Source organism: Varanus komodoensis, unplaced genomic scaffold (genome assembly GCF_004798865.1).
Source record: "Varanus komodoensis strain SLA01 unplaced genomic scaffold, ASM479886v1 scaffold1, whole genome shotgun sequence".
NCBI lineage: Eukaryota > Metazoa > Chordata > Lepidosauria > Squamata > Varanidae > Varanus > Varanus komodoensis.
Genome location: NW_025335268.1, coordinates 111402453 through 111429705, shown reverse-complemented (window position 1 = coordinate 111429705; position 27253 = coordinate 111402453). Strand labels below are relative to the sequence as shown.

At 40.3% G+C, this 27253-nt stretch overlaps 1 long non-coding RNA gene across 1 annotated transcript in view; it reads right to left on the bottom strand.

Moving 5' to 3' along the window:
• LOC123028660 overlaps positions 1-27253 on the bottom strand; it is a 72914-nt gene that overhangs the window by 32365 nt on the left and 13296 nt on the right. The window lies entirely within an intron of this gene.

Below are 27253 nucleotides of genomic sequence, written 5' to 3'. Positions count from 1 at the left end.
TTACTTTGCCTTTCCTTCTAAGCACTACTGTGGGTATTTCAAGATTGTACAATAGCAAAGCCTCATTAACAGAATTTCATGAGATGTCCAGATGGTTGTTTTCTTTCATTTTTAACCATGTTTTCCCACAGCTTCTTCCAACTTATTTTTTTTACAGGGGGCGGTGCGGGGGGGGGCAGGACTGTGAAGGAAGAGAAAAAGGAACAGCTGCACAACACCTTTTGATTGTTAATGCTAGGAGACTTTTACGTAGAAGTGCTATTAATCCCATCAATGTGTAAACAGGACAGTAGCACTTAAGTTCTGAAAAAATAAAATGGATTTTCAATAGATCACATTCCACCATGTGGGAAATAAAGTTGGCAGAAAAATGTGATTGATGTTTACTTGCCTTACTTGGCATTCATAAGATAATACAATGGAACAGCAAATACACAAAGTTCTTCTTAAATTGTTATTGAACTGCCATTTCAGAACCAATCAGGTAGTGTAAGTATTCTTGATCTAAAGGTATTAAGCAAAGTGCCTGTACACAATATGTACTTAGCTCTTATCATCTACACATGAATAATCCAATTGGCTGCCCTTAAAATTACCTCAACCTCCAACTAACCTTCACAACTTCTCAGAATTTCAGACAGGAACAAACCACCATGTTTTATATAAATTTTGATTACCTTGCATTGCTAAAGCAGTTACAGTCTCATAATTGGTTACTGGTTTATGATAGTATTATTGATGACATTTAATCACTTTAACCAAGAAGCCACAATAAAAGAGAGTTCCCTCAAGAATGAAACAAACTTTTTCCTAGTGTTGATGTGCTGCATTTGTAGATTTTCCATTTATTTTCACGGCCAGGTTTTTTCCGGAAGAAAAAGGTCACATAATTGAAACACCTATTCATCCACTACCATTTAAGAGATTTGTGATGTTTGAGCTTCAGTCCTATTCACAGTTACCTGGGAGTCTCCCTAAATTCAACAGGCTATGTATAGAGATGCATTGTTAATTCAGCAAGTTGTGTGTGTGTGTGTGAAAAGATTTTGGTGCATGAAGTTCAAGATCAATAGCCTTTTACAAGGGATTAGATGTATTCCAGCTTTTTTTAAGCCAAAAAACAAACTAAAATCCAGTATATTTTAAAAGGACTCAGATGTTGCAGTGGTCCTACTTAAATGGTATCCCTAGCAAGTAGGGAAAGGCCTGTTGGGATCAGGCTAGGATTCTTGTTACTTTAAAAGTCTGTTTCACTGGGAAAGTGTGAATGGGTATTCTTTGATCTGCCTTCTGTTACATTTGCATGGTTTCTGGCTTGTTCTCTGTATCTGCATGGAAAGGTTGGTTCCCTCTACAACAGGTAAGAAAGTTTGTTGTCTAGATGGCAAGAAAGTAGCTGAACCTCTTTTAGCTTGTGGGCCTAATTCCATTTTGAAGCAACATTGGAGGCCTGCATTGCAGTAGTGGGAGGGACTGAATGCAAAGGTGGTAAGTGGATAAACTGAAAAAGACCAACACATTTTGGCTTAAGCTCTTATTTCCATTAATGAAGTCTAAGCAAAGGCATTTCAACCTTTATGAATAGGGGAGAGAGTGCAGCACAAAAGCTGAGAAGCACCCAATGAATGGTGATTAAAAGAAAAAAAGGGTTGGGAAAGATAAATGGCCTTCTGGGAAACCCCAGAAGCCCATGAATGCATGTGTCCCTGTGGGGGGAAAAGGTCTGAGTAACCCTGTCAAGAAATTCCTTTAAAAAGAAACCAGAGTTATAAAACTATCTGTCAAACTTCTCTGCTCCCATGAAAGGGACTGTCACACACTCTCCAACCTTTACAATCACCTAGAGTCTCAGCAATGAGGGGGGAAATAGGAATCTGACTAAAATAAAATAATTTTTTTCAGGATCTCATGATGAATGTCGCGATCTCCTGGCCACCTCCTTTTTGTGAGCACAAATCACTCATGGCTTCAGATTCTCTTGACAGCTTGCCCTTTGACAGCTGTTAAGAGAAAACAAGTCAGAAATAAAGTTCCTGGAAGTTTCTTTTGGTCAGCTGAGAGTGCCTGCTGCATGTAGATATCAAATACTCCCAGGATTTGATATCTGATATTTGATATTTTGATGTGAGGCATGCCATTTTGGGCCTGCAGAAGTAGTCCAATTTGTTTTTTAAAGGGAGTGATGAACCAATGGAAGTCCCACCAATGTGCCACTTCAGTACTTTGAAGGAGCTGTCACAAGCAATCAAATTGGAAATGGTGAAAGGGGATCTCTGGAAAAAGATAAAAAGGGGAAACAGGAAGATATGGCTAATGCAAAAGGACTCACGTTCATAGCAGGGACGATAGGCAAGATTCCTCCTGTTATGGGTACCCTTGCAATACCTGTAGGAAGACTAAGGAAGGACAGCCCATAGTGAGGCCAATCATCTGTCAGGCACACCATGGATTATTTCACTAGCAACCCTTCTTGTGTTGCTTATTCACAGAGTGAGTTGTCATAATATGTGAACTCATCCACTATGTCACACCTCCTGGATGTACAACAGATGTACAGGGGAAATAAGGTGCTATACCAGGCATGTGCAAACCTCTGGATGCAACAAAAACCAAAGTACCTTGTGTATGAAATGAAAACTCTGAATTTGGAAGGCTTCTGAATTTGAAAAGAGCATATGCATTTTGTTTTAATTTAAACCAGTTTGCCTTTTGTAAGGTAGAGTACATCTTCTTCAGCTGCAATTTCATTAGGACTAATTGCTAGCTTGAGCCAGCACAAAAACATTTTGTATGTTACATAATTAGGGTCATGAGCAGCACATTAAAAGTTCTGAATGCAATCTCAATTCAAGCAGTGTTTGGAAGCCAGTGTTGTAAATCTACCCATGCACGACTAAGTTAGGGTCCTCTGTGGCATTTCTCAAAGGCTTGAAGCCAATCCTCAGACATGCAGAAGTCTTCTTTGGGCTTTCCCTGCCCTCTGACCACCCGCCTACGGTGTCTCAGGTATCCCTCCAATCTATCCCATATAGTCCTCCAACCTCTCAGGGCAAACCGGAGGAGAAGCACCCAGGGGCTGCAGGTGGCACTTTCTTCCTCCAGAGGCTTTCTGTAGCTGGCAGAATGACACAAGTGGATGCAGCCCATGCCAGGGAATGAGAGGCTAGATTGGACTCACACCAAAGGATCAGTCAGCTAAAGGCCCGTTGCATTGCAGTGGTGCTTATAGCCTTCCGAGAGTATGTACTGTATTGCAATGATTATTATTAGGGATTTGTAGGCAACTTTTCCAGTGATCAAACTTTTCCAGGCTTATATAAGAGCTAAATAATTACAAGCATCCAAACATTAGCTGAACCAACCCTTTAAATTAGTCTCCGCATTGATAGAGTTTAATAGGTTCCCCTGTTAAAGTGATTTGCAAGCTCTGGGGTATCAGAAATACAAGTCACCCATGTACTTTTACTTTCAACTTAAAATTGCTTTGAGGTGACACACCAGTGTCCAGCCACATGCAAATCGTTCCAACAACCCAGTGTAAATTGCTCATGTAAACCCAGTGGTGAATTTATATGGCTTTAGAATAGGTAGCAGAATCATGCTGTAAAAGACCCATGCTCCTTTTGCCCCATGCATAATCTACCAACCAACCCAACATGCCTCTGAGCCTGCAGACTGTATCTGCACTGCTTTCATGTAGTCTGCCTTGCTTTTAAGTCCCAGGTGGGCAGCATTTGAGTTGCATGTCAGTAACGTGTTATTCTTAAAAGAGACTGTCTATAACAAAATATCACTGTGAGCCACCAGCCAGAAACCTGTCACCACCATTGCCATATTTGGCAGCAGTTCCAAACAGTTTTAAAAAGGAAAAAAGGGGGTACCACTGCTACTGCTACTAACAGCAAGCCCCATGGACATTTCAAATCATTTCTCTTCACCCCAGTCACAAAAAGTGCCCTTCCAAATGCATCATTTATGATTGAAACTCTGAGATTAGGGAGGTACATTTGCACTTATTCCCACAGTAAACAATCTCATGCAAAATTTCTGTTTTAACCCTCATTGTCACTGGCTACTTTCAGTGATGATACTAAGCTGAAGAATTGAGGCCTTTGAATTGTGGTGCTGGAGAAGACTCCTGCGAGTCCCTTGGACTGCAAGGCGATCAATCCAGTCAGTCTTAGAGGAGATCAACCCTGACTGCTCTTTAGAAGGCCAGATACTGAAGATGAAACTCAAATACTTTGGCCACCTAATGAGAAGGAAGAACTCACTGGAGAAGAGCCTAATGCTGGGAACAATAGACGGCAAAAGAAAAAGGAGACGGCAGAGGATTAGGTGGCTAGATGGAGTCACTGAAGCAGTTTAAGTGGATTCCGGGGGATGGAGGACAGGAAGGCCTGGAGGAATGTTGTCCATGGGGTCGCGATGGGTCGGACATGACTTTGTGACTAACAACAACAACTAAGCTTCTTTCAGTTGTTCTTGTAGTACAGAGGGACTGGTCTAAAAGCTGGGTGCCACTTGGTAAAATGACATGCTTTTTTCCATTCCCTGATCTAAAATATGTCCTTCAGAAGTACAGCACCCCAGGAATCAGAAGAATGCTGATGGTGGGGACCTCTGTACCTTGTTGTGATCTAGTAGAGCCAAGTAGAGATAAGACTATCAGGTAGCAACTTATTCTGGTAAATATGTAACCATCTGGCAGGACATTAAAGGCTTACCAAGTTGTGAGAAAGATTCTATCAGTCACTGCTTTACCAGATTTCAGTCCAAGTGTAGCAAAATCTTTCTTCTCACTTGACAGAACAGTATATTAGACATGGGGAAATGCTTTCTTGTTGAACTCACCATTATCTAGTTCAAAATCTGCTGGTCCACATTCAAACAGGAGCCAGAGCCAAAATTGCTGGAGTTAGAAATGTGACCAATTCTCCTAATACCTGCATTTTGTATGCATTTTGGCCTAATATACATATTTTTCAAACTTTTGCTGTATCTTTTCCAAATAAATAAACTTTGTATTCAGGTATTTTTTAAATGGTGAAATCCATTGCAAAATTCAGAGAAATGTGGATTTCCAAGGACACCTGAGTTTCAGTTTACATAGTGGTTTGGAAGTGTGAAATTACATAAATTTGCATTCAAATACAAAGTGAATGACTTTGCATTCTAGTCTGAAGGACTACATTTGAGCCAATTCTTCCCTACTTTCATAAACATTCACCTTTCGCCTTCTCGCAGCATCTGCTTTGCCTTGGTCATATGACAGCCACTATACTGTAATAAAGGGTGATCAAACTAAGGAGATCTATGTTAAGATCCATGCTCAGCTGAGAACCTTATTGAATAGTGTTGTTTAAGTCTAAGTTACCCCACAGGATTTTGGGAAGGGTAAGGGCACAAGCCTAAACATGTTTAGAAAGAAAAAAGTGATTTTTCTTATCTAAAAATGCATAGAATTACACCCTAAATTTATACACTAGGGAAAGGCTATAACTCTGTGGTAAAGCACAAACTACATTCAGGCGGTCATAGCTAGGACTTCTGGCCATTCACATAGTAAAGAGAGGGAGAAAGTATCTGGTACCAGATAATGTGGAAGACCGTTGAGACCTTGGGGAGCCACTACTGATCAAGGGAGTCCAACCTGGAATAAAGCTGCATCCTATGCATACATCCTTCTTAGTGATATGACATTGAATCATAAAGTACTGGACCCCAGTGAGACCTAACCAATGCTGAATAAAAGGGAAATAGTACTTCATGCTAACCTATCAAGATCACCTTGAATTGTCTTTCTGTCTTCCACGGTATCTCAACCAGTTTTGTGGCATCTGCAAATTTTCAATCATTCCCTGTACTTCCTCATCCAAATCATTAATAAAAATGTTCAAGAGCACTGAGCCCAGGACTGGATCCTGAGCCACCCCACTTGTTACTTCACTCCAGTCTGAGAAGGTGCCATTGATGAGCACTCTTTGAATTCAGTTCTGTAGCCAGTTATGGATCCACTTAATAGTTGTTTCATGTAGCCCACTTTTTGCCAGTTTGCTAATCAGGATATTATGGGGCACTTTGTCAAAAGTTAGGTGACTAGTTGCCCTAATTCACCCTTCCCCAAGATCCTGTCCTCCACAGCTACAATTATCTCTGTGGTTGGTAAGTTTCCAAAGGGACCACTCTTTGGCTTCTTGAAAGTAAGATATGTTGTACAGTACGGCATTGTACATTATGAATACTGGAACCATATATCTGTGTGATTGATAGATAGGCAGTATCTATCAGTTCAATAGCAAAACAAGTACTTCACACTTTTATTTACCAAGTTAAGTGCAATGCAAACAATGCAGAAAGAGGGACATGCCTCCCCTAACCCTCTTCAGAAAATGTTGATCCAAACATTTTTTATGTTCCTTTCATATGTGAGTTCCTTGAACTCCCACTCTGCTCTTAAAATGAGTTTCATCATAGAATGGTGGCAGGGGAGGGGGGACCTATGGAGCAGCAAAGGCTTCTGAATTAATCCTGCCAAAAGCTTCACTTTTCTACTGAAGTCTGGCAGGGCACACCGGGGGAGCCCACAGAGAAGACTTTTTTGAGAGCTCCTCTGAAACCTGGAGCTGGCCCAGGATGTGGGAGAGGAAGAATAGAACCATTAATCAAGCTTCAGTTGTGTAACTAAGGGCTAGCTTGATATGATGTATGCTTTCTCGTGCTAGGAATTGGACAGTCTTTATGATATACCACACTTTCTTTAAGGAGAAGATGCCTCTCTGTTGAGTGTACAAATTCATTTGTTGAATGGAATTTTAAAATTGGATTAAAAAAACAGATTTCCAAGCTATGTACGAGGCAAAGTTTTAACAAAATTTCCCACAAGAGTTTCATTCAATGCACATACTGGAACACAGCGAAACAGAGAAGGGTTTTTTTTTTTCCTCCCTCCCTCCCTCCGTTTTTTCACACTGGTAGCAAGCCAGTTATGTTCTCATAAGCTGTTTGCCAAAATACACATCATATATCTTAGCTTCCAGAAATTTACAGCTCAGTTCTGTCTCTAAATATGTCACATCCTAAGCACTCCACATGCCTGATGGGATGCAAATGAAAGAGCTGGCCTTTCTGGTAGCTAGTCCCTAGCTGCCCTTCCACCGGATTGTTTTCATGATAGGCTCAGATATAACTGGTTCTTTAGAGATAAAAAACAAGAGCACATATTTAAAATGGTGAATAATTACTTGGGAAATAAATATAGTGGTCTGTGACAGCATAGCAGAGAAAGGTTGTCAGATTCTACTGGTTACACTTTTGCATATCTTACCTATTCTAGAGTATAAACTCGTTCAGAAAGAATATATGGTGGAAAATGAGTGGAAAAATAGCATGGAGGCTATTTTTAAGAACGTGATGAATCTGTTGTCCCTACTGAGTCAGAGCAAGTATCATACACTTCGAGAAACTACTCATTATATTATACAAGTTAATAGAAATGAGCAAGCTTCCAATATTTCAATGGCTTTAGGTTATCTCCTCTGGAACACACACTCACACATACATGATTTCACTGCCAGTCACTGCTTATAGTCCATAGATGATACAGTTCCTAGTATTCTCTGCAATGACATAAACATTAAAGAGTCATCAAATGCTTCCTCACCGAAGCATCTAAATGGACTTAAGCCAGATGATTTTATTATATTATCTAGCACCCTCTCTGACAACTTGTACAAGTCCCATTATGGAATAATAATGTACCAGGCTTAGTGGTTGGAATAAACAGTGTGATGTATGTGCCATTTGCTGGAGCAATGAGAAGTTCCAGAAGCAGCCCTACTGTGCTGTTTCCTTTGGACAAGAGAGCATTGGAGAGACCAAGATCATGCCCTCTGGTTGTGCTGGACTACAATTTCCATAATCCCTCAGCCAGACAATTGATATTTATTTATTAAATTTGTATACCACCTCATAACCCATAGGACTCTCTGGGCAGTTTATGGAATAAAAGCATACAGTAAGAATGAAAGGCCACAAATAATAAGATCTATTAAAACCAAATACACAACAATTAAGAACTCTAGGTGATTAAAATCCATCCAACTATTAAAATATCTGGCAAATTAAAAAGTCTTTAGCAGAAGGCCAAAACAGAGCAATGACTGCACCAAGCACACCTCCCGGGAAGCATGTTCCACAGATGGAGTGCAATCACAGAGAAGGCCCTTCTCCTGACTGTCACCCTTCCTTACTTCTTTAGAGAGTGGTTCTCAGAGAAGGACCTCTGCAGAAGATCTTAAGGACTACATAGGAACATATGAAGAAAGCATTCCTTCAGCTACTCTAGCCCCAAGCCATTTAGGGCTTTCTCATATGTTAGCATCAGCACTTTGGCCTCAGACTTCAATAGGTAGAAGAAAGAGGATTGAACTAATATGGGTGGCTCTGGGCCAGTTTCAGACTCTCGGCCCAACCTACCTCAAAGGGTTGTTGTGGGGATAAATTGAGACCAGGAGAAGAACGATGTAAGCCACTTTGAGTTTATTGTAAGGGGAAAGCAGGATATAAATCAAATAAATAATATTCAGTTGAATGTCTTTAGAAACCTTTCTGGGTATAAGTAATTACCTTTATTGCAGAGAGTGGGCTAAGTGACTTGATTACTTTTATAACTTTTACATTTACTGTGATAATTTTTATGATGTTTTTGTTGTTTCCTGCATCTCATATTGTATTTTAGATGTTTTTGTAAACCACCCGGAGAGCTATGGTGGGGCAGGGGTGGCATAGAAAGAACAACATACATGCAGTGGGCTTTTTTCACATAGCACCACTGTCAAGAGAGCCGAGCTGAGAAACAGTCCTGCAAACCAATATTGGGACAAGACTTAGGCAACTCAAGGCAATATATGCCCAAAATAACGGTAGTGTTTGGATGCATTACAAAACCATCGCTTAGCATTTCCAGGACAAGCCACAGCAAATCTTGGACATCCATGAGCTGAATACTACAAACTTCTTCTGTTTTAAATGAAACACTTTCTAGCATATCATTTGAATCCTAAATTTTGGCTAACTTTAACTATGTTTAGTTAAACATCATAAGCTATGGTTTGAATTTATCTTGGGCCAGCCAACCAACCACCATTAAGTTTAACCGTGGTCTCAGTTTGGATTATATGGCACACAGCAGCCAATCTAAAACAGAAGCAAAAAGTTACAAACTTCTTATGCCCCTGCCAGAGGAGAAATAGGAAGAAGGTAAGGACTCATGCCTGAGAGTTGCTGTGCTTCATTCTTGTAGTGCAAAACGATGATTTGGAAAAATAGAGACACTCTATCAGTAGCACCCAGATGTATTTTTCAGGACTAACATGCTTCCCAATAGCCACCTAAGAATTAGTTTGCTTGTGGCAGATGTATATTATAATGATTTGGTTTTAGAAGCTAGAGTTACAGAGACAGGCATTTTTCCCCTTAAGGGTTTTTGCACACAAAACATGAATTGTGCACTCATGAACCTTCAGTCACAGACATCTGCAGGGCCTTTTCACTGTGTTGTTGTCCTCCAAGTCCTCTTTCAAGTTTTCCCACCATTTTTGTGGGAAAGACAGTCTGATATTACATTTCAAAGCAGAACAAAAGCTTCAGGAAAAGTCTTAATCTACTCATGCAATGACCTTGTGGGTCATTAATAGAATATATAGAAAGGCAAAGAAATGCACATTCTGGTGGGTGGGGGGGAAACCTGTGTAAAGAAAGAAAACATTTTTCCTGTAAAGAAAATGTGAAGAAAACATTTTTCCTTCCCCAATGAAAGCAGAAAAAGCTGCCATGGCAAAACTCCAGTTTAAACCTCTTATGCAGAGAAGACCTGAGACTGCAATTTTCTTTTAGACTGTGTGGGACTCCATCAAAAGATAGATGCAAGGAAAGTGTGTATTTTAACATGTCAATAAGACACTTTCTCAAACACCCACAACTTATCACCAACAATTGATGGCATGATGTGGTGGGAAATTTACAGATGTGGGTGGACAGATCCACACCCAAATCAAATAACAAAACAACCAAAAGCTAACAAACTGAAGATTGCAAAAGAGAAATAGGCAGCTATTTTTGGTAGGCAATCTTTAGAGCTCTCTAATGTTTGCTTCTTTATAACCCAGGGGGCAAAACTACATTCATTTACTAGATCTGATTTTGGAATTAATGTTTATTATATTTTGGAAACACATATTTAATGCATGACAATTCTGCTATAGAGCCTCATTAGATATACATAGGATCTGTGCATACAGGAGTTTTCTGCCCTCTGCTTTGGTGTGAAATGATCTGCATATTCATGCTGTAGTTGGAATATTCTTGGGATCATAGCAGAGAATGGAGAATAATAGGCCCAGAAATGCACACTTGGAATATAGAGCTGCCAACCAGCAATCAGACAGGTAAACGTCAGAGTGGCCAGGGTAGAATATTCCCCTGACCTGTTTCCTTGCAGGTCCCCCAGCCCCACTCCCACCCCCACCCCAACCTCGTAGCAGTCCAGAATCTATCAGCATTCATGCCAACTTACTTACTTACAAAAAAAAGAGCTGTAACTCCATCAACAACCATAAGGACTGCTATTCAGCCTAAACAGACATTTCCTGCATCCACAGACATGCAGCAGGATTGTATGAAAGTGTTTGTTTCTTGCATGCTTAATTTTTGCAGTTTTAATTTAATTTCCCCTACATTCTTAGTTCCTAGAGACAGAATGCTTCCAGTCAATGTGTTTGAAGTGTAAACACCCTGCCTCGTTTACAGAATTGTACATGCGGTCTAGATGACAGTCTTTCAGTCATTACTGACGCATCTTCCCCTAGTGCTTTTTCTGTCTCTTTCCTTATCCATTCATGGGGGAGAAAGATAGGATTGGTTCCTAATGACATCTTGATAGTCAACACTAGGAGCCCTCTCTCTGGAACCATCCTATGGTTCAGTGTCCCCCATTTGTAAAAAAAAAAAAAAAGTATCTCAATGCTTAAATTTATCATCTAATGCATATATATTGCTTGATCAGTAATGTATGGTTTACCTCATTTTATGGACTTATCTACTGTGCAGCTAGTTTATTTCCCACATTCTCTGCATGGCACAGTTCTAGTCCATATTGTTTTGTGAATCATGGGAATCAATTATTATGTTCAAATAGTATTCCTTGAGGGCAGGCAAGTAAATGAGCTATATAACTCTCCACCTAAATTAGAGATTATTTGCAGACTCTACTCAGGTGTATAAGGATTCCATCCTAGACCTCAGACTACTACTACTACTACTACTACTATCATTATTATTATTATTATTATTATTATTATTATTATTATTATTATTATTTCAAAAGTTGGCAACCTTAGAGCATTTCTACACAAGGCATTTATTGTGTACTCTTCACTCTCTACTCATAGTTAAATAGCTTTTAACAGGCAGATAACATTGTGACCTACATTTGCTTCTGTGTGTGAAGGGCACTTTCACTTCTGGGCATTAACTGTGAAAATGGAAGAGAACACTTGTTTTCCCTTGTGCTATTCTGCCATGCCAGAGTTCCACTAGAGCTTATGCCACAGTTAAGCAGGAAAGAAAGCTATCTTTGTACAAGATAACCCAGATCTCCCAGATCTCCCAAATCTCATTCATGTGGAAAAACTTCTTATTACAATGAACAGCCACATGTAGAAAGGTCCTTCATACTAGATTTCTGGTTCAGTCTTGCTTGACTCTTTGATAACATTTAAGAAGCAGCATTCAAATATTGCTCATTAATGCACATAAGTGAAGCAGATAAATGAAAATGATCTTATGTTGCTTAATTACTATTCATTATAATCTGCATCCTCTCAATCACCTGGGTAACATCAAACACATTTGGCTAGTCAGATGTTCTGAAAGGGAGTACTAATCTTATTATCACATTATATTTTTGTGAGCTTGCAAGAAGAGGGTAGATAATCAACATTATGTTTGATCATCAGAGTCAGACAGCAGAGAGTGTATGTCTGCAAGACTTTTCAAGGAAATGCCTAATAAGAAAAAGACTTGAATTAGATGCTACAGCAATATTTCTAACATAATTTTTGAAAGAGTCTAATCCTGTTGAATATAAATGATGTCAGCAGTTGTAACTTTACTAGGAAAGACATCTAGGCTCTGAAATATGACCTCAAACAGCTACCATTTTTCTACATAGTGGATCTACCCAGGAGAATATACAATACAGTTCATAAAACAGGAATAAATACCATATTTTTTGCTCTATAAGACGCACTTTTTTCCCCTCAAAAGTAAGGGGAAATGTCTGTGCGTCTTATACAGCGAATATGTGTGTGCAGTAAGTCTGTCAGATGTGCAGCCCATGGGGAAGTGATGGGGGATGTGCCTGTGATTATGTGCCCATTTGATTCAGAATATTTTTTTTCTTGTTTTCCTCCTCCAAAAAGTAGGTGTGTCTTATGATCAGGCGTGTCTTATAGAGCGAAAAATACGATAGTATGCCACCCTGCCATCCAACCATACCCTTCTTAATAAAAGAGTCATCCTGAAGCTGGTTGATGCTTCAGCTAGTCTCATTTGAAACCAGTGATAAAATTTCAGTAAACCCATCAAGGTGGTGTATATCCTAATTTCAGTGTGTGGTGAAATGTACACATTTGAATTTAATTCCTCTGCCTTCAGTTTGCTTTTGAAATTTGATTAGCTGTCTGTTCCTAAGTTTGAACCACTGATTTCAGCAGAGCTTATTCCTAGTTGATTATGTGCATTGACACATCCCTCAACCTTATACTCAGACCTGATGGATCAAACAGAAGGTTGAGGGAGAGTCACACTTGTTATTTTATTTGCATAGCACTTAAAAATAATAATTTCTATATGCCATTTGCATGGGACATTAAAATCGCATTTCATATCATCAAAATACAATATTAAAATAATTACAATTGCAAAAAAATATAGAGGAATACATGAGCAGTAAATATGGAGTACTGTGACCATTTGAATTGCACATGCCAAGGAAAGCCTGTGTGAACAAGTGAGTTTTTCCACTGGCATTTAAATCATGCTACCTTTTCTGCTTCCCCAACTGCATATGGCTGAGTTTTCTAAAGGGTGGGTTCTGCTACTGAGGTGACCCACTAGTAAGATCTTGTATGGCAACATTCCATTAATCTTGGAATGACCACCAAAGCCCTTTCCATTGACCTTAAAGATTGACTGGATTTGTATAAGCAAAGTCCATCTGGTGGACTTTGTCCCAAGTAGTTATCTTATCAGGAAACCGGGAAGGGAAAAAACATTAAACGTGTTTCTGGAACCCCATGAATCTGCTTTTCGCAAAAATTGTAAAAGATCCAGGTGATCTTCATAAATCTCCAGAATTATGTGTAGATGAGCCCTTATTTACATAGATGACTCTCTTTTGGATTTCAATGGAATGTGCTCCAAGTAAATGGAAGCAGGATCATCTATGTTGTTATTGAAATGAATCACCTTAAATATCATCTCCCAAAACCAAGAATATCTGTTCCTGTTGCATTTCCAAAGACAAAAGGGATACAGTGATTTTCCACAGAGATGTACCAGAAAATGGGACTAACCCGGAGAAACAGAGACCAGATGACCATAGAGACTGAAAGTAGGAAGGAGGAGACAAGCCCTTGGTCATCCACCTCCTGGCACAATGTAGTCCTCTTTTAAATAGGAAATGTGGCTCCAGTATCAATTGGCACTATCTGTAAAATTCCAAAGTTAGGCTTGTTCAGTTTGTGATCTAAGGGTACCTTTCTTAGCATTGCAAAAATATTGCTGTTCCCCTGTAGACTATATGCAGAATTGCATATGGTCTCCCACATTTTGGGGGTGGAGGGTATGGTGTTTTTTCAAAATGTATATCTGGCAGTATTCCATTCATACAGTAGATATGGCCATGGAGGCAGGGTTTCATCTCTCCCCTTCCCTCCAGCCCTCCTGGTCACCTTTTCTGAAGTCACTGCTTTAACTCATTGCTTCCTGAAGATTTTTCTTTTTTCCCCAAAAAGACAAGGGATATCTGCAGATAAATCAGCAAAAGTGTTTGTCTGATCGGCCTTCCCCACAGAAATAAGTTTTGTCAACACCACCAGTGGCCCTCAGGCAGATGTTAACATTTCTTCTTAAATTCATTCTTTCATGAAGCAATATCCTCCTACCTACTCTTAGCTCTGTGGTGTGGGTCTGAAAGCATGTACCTATGTCAACTCCAACAAAACACTTTATAGAGAGCATCTTGAGATGGTAATACGAGCAATGAAGAAGGGTTTCTTCTATGCTTGGATCACATCTGCAAATTCATATTCAGTAGAGCTGTTTAGTTTGGTAAGGGATTTGTCTCAAGCCCCAATGCCCCCTCTCCTATCTTTAGCATCATCAGTCACTCACTGTAACTCCTTTAATAACCATTTTGCAGATCAAATTTCTTGGATAAGAGCTGAGCTTAATGCGATCATAGAGGTGGAGATTGACACAGAGGTGCCCAGCAACTCCATGAATGGTCTTATCCTGGATCAACTTACATTTTCAAGCCCTAATGGTGTTGAAAGGCTGCTTGCCCTGGTGAGAAAAGCCGCCTGCCCTCTTGAGCTGTGTCCCTCTTTACTAGTAGTCCAGAGGGTGGAAGCACCGAGGGAGCTATTATGCCTTATCATCAATGCTTCCTTCAGAAAGAATAGTGTTCCTGCCTGCCTGCCTGCCTGAAGGAGGCTATTGCATGAACCACTCATCAAGGAACCTAATTTTAATTCCCTGTACCTTAACAATTTTAGACCAGTCTTAAACATACCATTTCTCCTTAAGGTGACTGAGAAGGATTAATCCATCTATTAAAATTAAAAAGTCTTTAGCAGAAGGCCAAAAGAGAACAATGGCTGCACCAAGCACACCTCCAGGGAAGCATGTTCCACAGATGGAGTGCAATTACAGAGAAGTCCAAACTGTTGACCACAATATCCTTCTGGATTGTCTGAGGAAGTTGGGAATCCAAGGCACTTGGGTCCAAAACACCTACACGGCTTAGATCTAAAATGCCCCCAGGAGTGCCTTTGCCCAAACAGTCCATCTTGCCAGCTAAGGTCCTCTGGGGATAATCTTCTGAAGTCTACTTCTGTAAGATTGTCAACTACTTGGAGGACTTTTTCTGTAGTTGCCCCTAAGCTGTGGAATGCTCTACAAGGAGAGATGCATCGGTTTTCTCAAATTCCAACCATTAAGGAGTTAAAACTGTATCTCTTCCTACAAGCCTTCCCAAATTGGTTCTCATGTCAATTTTAATCATTGCTGGTTTTAATTTCTTGTAAACCATGCAGAGCCTATGTGAATAGAGTGGTATATAAATATTTAGATGATAGATAGATAGATAGATAGATAGATAGATAGATAGATAGATTTCTTTTTTCTTAGGAAAAATATTGTGTTTGAACTGTGATACAGTTATTTAATATTTCATTAAAGTAAAACTATGACATTTAAAATTAAAAAGTAAAAAAGAGTGCCTGCAGTACAGAAAAGGTGCTCTGTGGTGGGATTTATCCAGTCCCATTCTTACTGATGAACTTTAAAGAGGGAATTGGATTTATCAGAAAAGCAAAATGAGAAGGTATAGATCATTTCAGCTATTTATATGGACAGGAGTGGAGGACAAGAGTATTGCATCATCCTGAGCTCTACCTGCTCTGGAGTGACCATCTCCAATGTTACAGGTGGGCATCCTGCCCCCTGCCTCCCCCCCAGAATTGCCATCAACCCAACACATAGTAGCCAGTGGCAAAGTATCTAGGGAGTTGTAGGTGAAAAATCTGGAGGGACACAAATTGTCTTTCATTGATCAACATGGTGCCCTCTGGATGTTTTGGACTTCAAATCCCAACAGTCCCAGCTAGCATGGTAAATATTGCAAGATGATGGGGATTTTATTTCAAAATACCACAGAAGGCACAAGGTTAGGCAAGCCTACACTGGATGGTGGAATGATCTGTTCTGAGCAACCTAGAGATGCAGAAGCTGAGACCTGCTTGACAGTGAACCAGAATTGTGGGCATTATTGGGGAAGAATGCCAAAAGACGATTCCTGTAGCAGAAAGAAAGGCTAGACAGATGACAGAAGAAACATTTGCAATTACTAAGAACAGAGAAGAAACAAAAGCAAAAGATGATAGAAATAGGGACAGAATTCTTAATGCAACTTTTCAGCAAATATCACAATTATCATGACTATCGTGCAGAGACAAAAAGAACTATTACAATGACCAATGCAAAGAAATAGAATAGAAAAACCAAAAGGGAAAAACAAGAGACTTCTTCCAGAAGATCCAAGAAGTCAGAGGGGAAATCTAACTTTGATTGCTGAAAGACCAACAGGGGAACACACTAACTAGGATAAAATAAAGAGAATGTGCAAACAATACACAGAAGAACTATACAGAAGAGATAAACAGATGGCAAGTTCCTTGGAAGAATACTATAAGGAAGAACTGACAATATGGAAAAACAGAATACTTTCCTATAGGCAAAGGCATTGGGAAAAAGTTGTTTTCTTCCTATCTTTTCAATATCTAAGCAGAACATATAAAGAAAACTGGACTAGGATCAGAGGAAGAAGGAACGAAAACTGGGGGAAGATACATCAGTGATTTAAGATAGGGAACAATGAACTAAAATGATTCCTGATCAAATCAAAAGAAGGAAGTGCAAAGTCAGGACTGCATCTGGACATAAAGAAAACAAATCACAACTTAAGAAAAATTACACAACTTTAAGGTCAGCAATGAAGGCATTGAAATTATGAAAGATCTGCTCAGTCATCCAAACAGGGACAGAAGCCAATAAATTAAAAGAAGATGAAACTTGGAAGGGCAGCAGTGAAGGAACTAGAAGAGATCATCAAGTGTAGCATGCTTCACTGGAGACCAAAGCCAAGATCATTGATACTATTGTATCCCCAGTCATGTACGGGTGTGAAAGCTGGACAGTGAAGAAAGCTGATGGGAAGAAATAGATGTGTTTGAAATATGGTGTTGGAGGAGAGCTTTGCAAATATCCTGACTGGAGACAAAAATGAACAAGTGGTTCTTAGATTAAATAAAGCCCAAACCTGCCCTGGAAGCACATCATAAGGAGACAAGATTTGTTCCAGAAGACAAAAATGCTAGCAAAAGTTGAAGGCAGAAGAAGAAGGGGAAGACCATATGTGAGAGAGTGAGTTCATTAAAGAAGCCACAGCCTTGAATTTACAAGAGCTGAGCGGGGCTGTCAAGGTCAGGATATTTCTTTTTCTTCTTTTCCTTTTTTCTCTTCTTTTTAATTCTGAACAATTGTTATGATTGAATGCTTTGAAGTTTATTATTGAATATTTTAATTCTATTTCATATGATTATTTAATTGTTGTAAGCCATCCTGAGGCTATGCAAAGGACAGGATAGAAATGTTTTAAATAAATAAATATTTTGGAGGGTACTTATTCACAGAGTTGTCATAGGCTGGAGACAACTCACCAACTACTACAATAATGCTAGTTCCTATTGCAGTCTTAACCTGGGGCCCTCCATTTAGGTTGGACTATAACTTCCACCATCTATAACTAGCAAAGTCAATTGTTATGATGCCGGGTATGAAGTCATACCCAGTCATCCTACACAACTGAAGTATACTGGTCGGGGAAGGCTGTTTTATTCCTTACTTTGGGAAATCATTCCATTGCTATACTCAGGGTACAATGTGAGGCTGGAGAGCATCCCATGCAACAGCAACCGAGAAGCTGAAGGTCAGTCAAGCAGAGTCAAGGATACTAGATCCACACCAAGAAGAAGAGAAGAGAAGTGGTTGTGGAAGATTCCCTGTCATATGAAATGGAAACCCATATATACTGTGAAGACCCATGGGCTTGATTCTAAAGGAAGCAAAAGCTGAGTGTAGCCAAATGTATATCCTGAATTTTAGGGAAGCCTACTCAGAACACTGATAAGTAAGGTCACATGGCAAGTAAACTCTAATGAGACAAGGACTCCAAGATGAATAGGATTTTTAAAAGAAGGGCATTCTAAAGATGCAATCACAAACAAGACCAACATGGAAAAAGGTAAAAGCCAAAGTGACTCCATAAACAGTTTAGAAATGACCTGAAAACAAAATAAGAATATGTGTAGGAAGTAGAAAGAATGCCAGGCTCCAAAGGAAGAATACAGGCAGGTAGGATGGAACTGAAGGGATGGTGTCAGGAAGGCTAAAGTCAGAATGAGCTGTGGTTAGAGAGGGATGCTAAAAATAACAAGTCTTCTTCAGATACATGCATATAAACAGGGGGGAAATGGTGGTTTGGCTACATAATGGGGATGACAAAATGATAACAGATGACAAAGGAAAAGACGAAGTTATCAGTTCTTACTTTGGCTTAGTCTTCTCCCCCCCTCCCCCCAAAAAATGGTCTATGGCCACCCTTGCAAACATGAAATGATGCTGAAGAGACAGGCTGGAACCTTGAGATTAAGCAAATGATCAAGGAACAGCTTATTGCCTTGAATAAGTTCAGATCTCCAGCGCCTGATTAACTGCATCTTAAAGTAATAAAGTAATGGGCAGAAGAATTCTCAGAACCACTCTTGATTGTCTTTGAGAAATCATGGAGGATGGGTGAAGTCCCTAAGGTTGCCCCTTGCTTCAAAAGAGGGAAAAGGAAGGATCCAGGAACTACAGACCAGTCATTCTGATTAGAAGCCAACATGAAGGAGAGGCCCTTCTCCGGGAACCCTCTGTGAAAGAAATTAGGAGGGTAGGTACTCGGAGGAGGGCTTTCTCTGCGGTGGCGCCCAATCTATGGAATATGCTCCCCAGAGAGGTCCGCCTGGCGCAGTCATTATTTGTTTTTCGGCGCCAGGTGAAGACCTTTTTATTTAAACGTCATTTTAATTGTTAACAATATTTACTTATTTATCTGGCCAGGGCGACTTCTTTTCTTTTCTTTTATAACTTCTTTTATATCATTTATATTTCTTATTTATTTTATTTTATTAATTTTAATTTTATATTGTTATTTTTGTTTTGTATTGTATTTTATTGTGTTGTAAGCCACCCCGAGGCTTCGGCAAGGGGCAGCATAGAAATGTAGTAGTAGTAGTAGTAGTAGTAGTAGTAGTAGTAGTAATAATAATAATAATAATAATAATAATAATAATAATAATAAATTTGACAAGGACAAATCCTGCCAGACTCCTCTGTTCTCATATTTTGAGAGGATAACCTCCCTGCTGAACTTTAGAAATGCTGTGGACGTAACAATTTGACAAAATGTCTCATGATATCCTGATCAGCAACTGAACTAAAAGCAGGCTGAATGGAATAGCTATCAAGTGCATCCACAGATGGCTACAGAATTTGTCTCAAAGAGTACTTATCAATGTCACCTTCTCAAACGTGGAGAGGTAATGAGTAGGGTGCTGCAGGCTCCAGTCCTGGGTCCATTGCTCTTCAACATTTTTATTAATGATTTAGATGCAGAGATGCAGGGAATAATAATTTGCTGATGACATAAAATTGGGTGGAATAGTCAATCCCCTGGAAGACAGAAATACAATTCAAAGTGCACTTGAGAGGTTGCAGTTCTTGACTGAAAACAACAGAATTAATTTGAATAGGAACAAATGCTACATTCTGCACCTAGGAGAAAGAAAACAAATGGACAATTAAAAGATGGGAGATACTAGACTCAATAATCTCTCAAGCAAGAAGGATCTTGGGATTGTTGTTGTTCTCAAGCTGAATATGAGTCAGCAATGTGATGGCACTACAAAAAAGGCCTGGATAAGTATCATTTCCAAATCACATGTGGTTCTTTGCTACTCAGCCCTCATTGGTTCTTATCTTGGATAATGTATCCAATTTAAGAAAGATGCAAATAAACTAGAAGACTTTTAGAAGAGAGCAAAAAGAATGATAAGGGTCTGGAAACAAAGTCCTGTGAGTCACGACTGAAAGAACTGGGCAGGCTTAGCCTGGAAAAGAAGACTGAGAGAAGATATGATACCACTTTAAGTATTTGAAAGGTTGTCTCGAAGAAGAGGGCTAGAATTTCTTCTCAGACATCCCAGCATGCAGAGCATTGCATAATAGGCTCAAGTTACAGGAGGCTGAATTTCTGACTGTTAGAGCAATACAACAAAGGAACCGATTAACTGGGGAGTTCGTGGGTTCTCCCACACTGAAGGCATTCAAGCTGTAGCTGGAAGCTTTTGCTTTGAGATGCTTTAACCTGGAGTCCTGCATTAATCAGGGGTTGGACCCAATAGTTATACTGGCCCCTTCCAAACCTGCTATGCTATGATTCTGTGTATACACACACAACTCATAATTAACCCTTGCATGCGGAGTAATGTGTTTTTTGAGCTGAATCACAGTATCTTTGCAGGGCACATCCATTCCCAGGAACAGAATACATCCAAAACCATCAAAGCTACTACTTGAAGTGGCAGATTTACTTTTTTCTTTGATGAGAAAAACGATGGCATTGAAGAAATTCCTCTCTGAAAATCTTTTGTATTTACCTGCTCTCAAAATCACCCTAGCACTTTCCCATGAAATGAAAGGTTCCATGAAATTTTGGTGGAATATTTAGTCCACCTCGAATCCAAGCAGTTCAACTCTCATTCCAAATTCTGAATCCTTATTTTTTTAAAATATTTTTTTCTTTCAGGTGCATTACATAAAACAAATTTTCATTCTATTTCTAGCTACTGATAAAGGATCAACATATTTTTTCAAAAGAGGACATAATATGTCATTCAACTCTAACCTTTTCCCTTTAATTAAATATCACCAGGACATGATTAAACTAAAGGCCACTTTTCTAAAGCAGGCCTCACATATCAGTGTTTGCCTTGGTATTATTTCAGTAGTTAACTAACTGCAGATTCCACTCCCTATAAACTACAGAAGAGATAGTTGTACTGTTTCTGTTGTTGATAGTCGCGAAGTCGTGTCTGACTCATTGCGACCCCATGGACAACATTCCTCCAGGACTTCCTGTCTTCCACTATCCCCCGGAGTCCTCCTAAGCGCACACTGACTGCTTCAGTGTCTCCATCTAGCCACCTCATTCTCTGCCCTCCCCTTCTTTTGCCATCAATTGTTCCCAGCTTTAAGCTCTTCTAGAAGTAATCAAACTCAGTTGTTTATTTTAAGCCCTATTACATGAAAATGCAATGGAAATTAGTAAACATTGATCAGAATCAAGATCAATGTTCTATTGCTGGTTTTAAAAGTAAAAAAGAAGAGAACCCACCATGCATGGGACTGTGCTCTAAGGCTGTATTCCTATGAGCACTTTCCTGGAAGTAAATCCTCCTGAATTCAGTAGAGCTTACTTCTGAGTAAAGAAGCATATGATTGCTCAGTACTTGTATCAAACAAGCTGGCCACCGCTCTGAAACATCTGCCTACCCAGGTTAAAATAATGCCAATATTTTTTTAAGTGCCACCAATACATTTCCTGCATTGGAGGATTTTGCTATGCAAACAAATGCAGAGGACAGTGCACTCATTGCTTTGGGTATGCATTTTTTATTCAAGGCTACATACTATACAGTACCTGAAAAGGGAAAAGAAATCCAAAGATGGTGAAATGGTTTACACAGAGTACAGTAATAAAACATTACAAGAAGCCTGTTTTAGTGCCTGCTTTAGTGGAAAAGGAAAATCATTTGCAAGGCTTTTATGTGATATGAAAATGGTTCTTGTTAGCACTCCTCTTCCAACAATAAAAAATATATCCCATATATCCCATGGCAAGTGTTTAATCTCTAAGAACCATAGAAAGAAGAATTCGCAAGGTGCTTCTTAAGCCCAGTCTATTGCCCCTTAAAGTAAAAGCCTTTGGACTTCAGTTCTCCACAATTATTATTATTATTATTATTATTATTATTTGCAGAAGAACATGGCACTGTATGAGCAGGCAGCAGGAATGGACTGGAGGCATTTTGGTATCTGTCTGCCAATAGACAATAACAGATGGTTCCAGAAAGTGAATGAAGCCAAACTCTAAACCATCTCTTTTAAACAATCCTGCCTTAATAATGCCAAACAGAATTATGGATGACCACACTTTGTTTGGACTTTTTAAAACTATAGTCACATAATGCTGACATACATACATATTCTTACACAGTGTTGTCCAAAACTTTCTAGCTTTCTTCTTTGTTTTTATTAAAGTCCACAGAAGTTTGCTTATATTAAGCTCAATGACCCAATGCCTGTAACTGGAACATTGATTGACCTGGATCAACTATTTCTGGGTTTGTGCCTTACAGTCTGCACCCCACCAAAGGGAGCTTGTGCAAAGTGACTCTCCATCTTTCCTTCCCCTCACTGGCTTTTAATGCCCCATATAATGCCCTTAAATATGGCCCCATAGCTGTTGAAGAACAAACGTTTTGGGGTTGCTGGTTTCTTTCAATGGGTGCTTCTTTCCATGGCAAGGCATGCTCTGCAAGGGCAGTTGGTTCCTACCGCCCATCATTAGGGAGAGGGAGGCTGTAGGGCCATGCTAGCACACCACTTTTTGCCTTGAGAATAGTTAGGGGGAGGATTATGTGCCATGCAAGTTTGCATTTAAGTCACATGCACCTATTTAAGGTGACCACATCTTTCCAGAATCCTCTTCAACAGCATGGAGGAAACCTGCCTGCCCACCTGATAATCAGTGGAGCTGATTTTGCTTGTCTCTTTTCAGGCACCTTGAAGGATTGGGGAAAACTGTTTGTTTGTTTTTTTAAAAACTTGTTTTTTCATCACACACAATTACACAGAAAAGAAATACAGAACAAAGGAAAAACCAACAAAAACAAAACAGAGTAAAGTGAACAAAATAAACAAAGCTGCCACTCTTCCCATGCTGTATGAGAGTCTGCAGAAAAAGAAGAAAGAAACATTATGCTACACATCAGCACATTTTCTAACCAGTTCAAATTCTAATGCTTTCCTTTTTATTTTCCAAACTCCCCTGGGCTTCCATTAATCACGCTAAGCACAATAAAATATCCATTTGTCATTAAATTCCTCTAATTGAGTTCTGTTTACATAATTAGTTCGCTTTCCCATCACTGCATATTCTGCTGATCTATTTCTCATTCTTCAATAGTTTGGGGCTCCAGTGATTTCCATTTTGAAGTTATTGTGATTCTTGCTGTCATAGTCATATCCTTAAATAACTCTGACATATTTTTTGGAATGGTCTCTGGCATGATGTGCTTGGCCACCATCCACTCTAGCACCTTGCCCAAAAATGGGATGTCATAGCCAGCCTGTAATTTACAATGGCCCCCCAGGGCCAGGTTTGGTTTCCTAAGGAGTGGTCTTATCACAGCCTCCTTCAGAGAGGCTGGGTCCACTCCCTCTTTTAGTGAGGCATTGACAACCCCCTGGACCCAGGTGCAAACCTCTTCGCCAGATCTCTTAATAAGCCAAGATGGGCAAGGGTCAAGTAAACAAGTGGTGGCATGAACAGACCCAAAAACCTTGCCCACATCATCAGGCCTCAATAATTGAAACTCATCCCTCAAAGTCAGATGAGATGGTGCACTGGATACCTCTCTCAATGAGACTAGATTAACTGTATTAACTATATTCAAATTGTGACATGTCTGAACAACTTTGTCTTCAAGTGAGAAGCAAATCCATCACAGTGAACCTCCAAGGGCTCAGAGGACTCATCTGATATTCCATTATGTAAGCGACCACGAACCACTTGGAAAAGTTCAACTGGGTGACACTGAGGAGACGCAATAGAAGTGACAAAATATTAGCATTTTGCCATGTTTATTGCCACAGAACAGGCCCTATAATGGGCTGTAAGCCATGCTCCGTCAGATTCATTTCGATATCTCCTCCACCTATGCTCTAGCCATCTCCCCTCTTGCTTCATTGCCCTAATCACAGGTCTGTTCTGTTTTGTTGGCTAGTCAAGTGGTTTGTGTAGCATTCAGATGTGTTTTAATTCATAGCAATAATATGTTACCATCTAATGCAGGGGTCCTCAAACTTTTTCAACAGGGAGCCAGTTGAAAGTTGCCGGCGGTGGGTGCAGGCCACCAAGGCAGTGCCGGCACAGTGCATGGGCCAGTGAGGGGGTGGAAGTGGGGGCAGGGCACGTGTGCATGCAGCAAGGCAGGGGAAGGGGGTGCACGGGGTGAAGCTGCGGCTTGCTCATGCGGAGGTCATTTTCTCCTAGTGAGACCAAAACGATCTCCCTGCAAGCAAACTGCCGCCAGGTGCACACTCATAATAGCGAGAGATCTAGTAACCTTAGATAGGGAAGGGAGGCTGGCGGCCACACAACACAGCTTCTGCAAAAACAGGTCCTGCCAGACGAGCCCTTTTTTTATTTGTATTTTATGACAAAGTTTCAAGGTGGCTAGATTGAGGAGATGCAGTGGATTTGTCAAAGTGCCGCATGATATCCTGACTGAGAAACTGAGCAGTTTTGAGATAGAATAATGCACTGCCTGATGGATTAGTGCATGGTTGACTGACCAAAAGCAGAGGGTAACCATTAGTGGGGAATTATCAGGATGGCGGCCAGTGACATGCAAGGTCCCCCAGGGCTCTGTCCTGGGGCCGATCCTGTTCAGTCTTTTCATCAATGACATGGAAGAAGGGTTGAACGGTCTGCTGATCAAATTCATGGATGATTCTAAAATGGGGGCAGTGGCCACAACTGAGGAGCAGGTACTCTTATGGAAGTGGGCAGGAGACAACAGGATGGCGTTCCATGTGGATAAGTGAAAGGTCTTGCACTTGGGGCATAGGAATGGGTGTCATAAGTACAGGTTAGGTGACAAGTGGCTGGAGAGCAGCACTTGCGAAAGGGATCTCAGGTTGACTGCAGACTAAACATGAGTCAGCAGTGTGACATGGAGGTCATGGGGGCAAACACAATGCTTGGTTGCATAGCCAGAAGCGTGGCTTCTAGATTGAGAGAGGTATTACTACCACTCTGTACAACTCTGGTGCACCCGCAACTGGAGTATTGTGTTCAGTTCTGGGCCCCTCATTACAGGAAGGATACAGCCAGGTTAGAGTCAGTGCAGCATAGGGGCACAAGGATGGTGGCCCAGATTGCAGGGAAAGCCATATGAGGTAAGACTGAGGGAACTGGGTCTTATCAGCCTGGAGAAGAGGAAACTCCAAGGGGATCTGTTGGCAACATACAGGTATGTGAGGGGGTGTCATACTGAGGTGGGTAGAGACCTATTCTCTCCTGCAGAGGAGGGCAGGATGTGCTCCAACAGAGGCAAGCTCAGGGAACCAAGGTTCAATTTGGATGCCAGGAAGTACTTCCTGACAGTTAGGACCCCAGTGGTATGGAATGGGTTTCCACGGGATGTGGTTGAGGCCCCATCGATGAGGGTATTCAAGGATAGGCTAGACATGCACATGGTAGGCATGTCATGAGCAGAGCCAGCTAGAACTGGGGGTCAGACTAGATGGCCCAGGATGCCCCTTATGACTCACTAGAAAAAAAAAAATCTGCAGGAAAGTTCAGAGAGCAAGCTGACATGGGAGGGTGGACCTAACATCATGACTGACTGAGAACCAGAACTCAGATCTCCTGAGATCTCTAATATTCTTAGCCACTGCACCATTCTGGCTCCAAAAATCTGTATGGAGTTCAGACAATGTGTGTTTATTGGTGACAACACGGGGACCCAATCAATTACATGGGACTCATCTGTCTTCTGCTTCAACTTGCAGAACCATTTGGGTTCAGTGTACTTTTTAAAGGTGGAGAGAAAAGGTACCTTTTGACTGAACTAAATGAAAGTGCTTTCAGAAAGCTTTCCCTGTTCTACAGACATGCAAAGCACTTCTTCCAAAGATGAGCAGAACATAAATCAAAAATAAATTTCACATCTGAGGCTAGCAAACATCTACAAATGCAAATATCTGTTTAGCAAACACCTGGGAACAGGCTGCAGCTCAGTGCTGGAACATCTGCTTTGCACATAGACGTTCCAAGAACTATGTAGAACCTCTGCCAAGCAGTGTCAACAGTGCACAGAAGACAAACCATTTCATTGCTTGTGATAAAGCTTTCCTGGAAATAGAATGGGGAAGGGAGAACAGGGAAGAAAGATTGCATCCCATAAACTAGGCCCAGTTCTGATATCGCTGAAAACAATGCATCTCGTACACAGATAGTATAAATTGTGACGATCTATAATTGTTACCGGAGTCATTCACAGATGAATTTATGTAACCAAATAAGATGTTTGAGTCTAATTCTATGAGCCACCAGATGTAGTCACAAAGGCACACAATGTGCCGTTACACTGCACAGAAACAGGTGAAGGCAAAACTGGAGAAACAAAACTTGCTTGCACATATGTGACATCCAACAAGTCGCCATTAATTAGTTACACTGAGGCATCACAATGCACAGCATTTTATAGCATAAGGAATGTTATACAGCCAAGGAGAAACTCAAGCAGGGTCCACAGACCAGACAGAAGCCCTCCGGCCCACGAGATGAAAGTTGTGCATCCTTGTCATGCAGGAAAACTATCAGTTCAAATGGATTATTAGCCTAGTCAATTTTTTTCTTCTAGTTTGTGGTATAATACTTGGACTTTCCCATCACAAATAATAAATAAATAAATAAATAAATAAATAAATAAATAAATAAATAAATAAATAAGATCACACTTTATATAAGTAAACAAGACAGAACTTCCAAATCACTACACTCCATTTCTGTGCTCACACATTGTTTGTTTTATTTCAAGCAAAAAGAATGCACACATCAAGCTGTTCTGACCATTATAGTATGAATGAAAGCCCTTGGTAGCAAGAGGTTGACAGGATGGTTCCACATCTGTTCTAGGTTGGGAAGATAGAGGCAGTACCAGAGCTGAACAAGGCTATGGTGTATCAGAACCAGTGTCCATATTTCCTTCAGCACAGTATCTCATTACTTTCTGAACATAGCTCGTATATGTGTGGGCATGTGCAGATATATTCATATTTTAAAAAATACTTTTAGACAGACTTGTATAAGCACAGAGGTTCACACTTCTGTGGGTCCTAAATAGCAAGACTTGCCTGGGCAATATTCTGAGAAGTGTCTGCTGTCAAAGTGCAGCAGGCACCAACAATTGGCATTGTCTCAGAGAAGGCAAACAGGACTTTCTTTAACTTT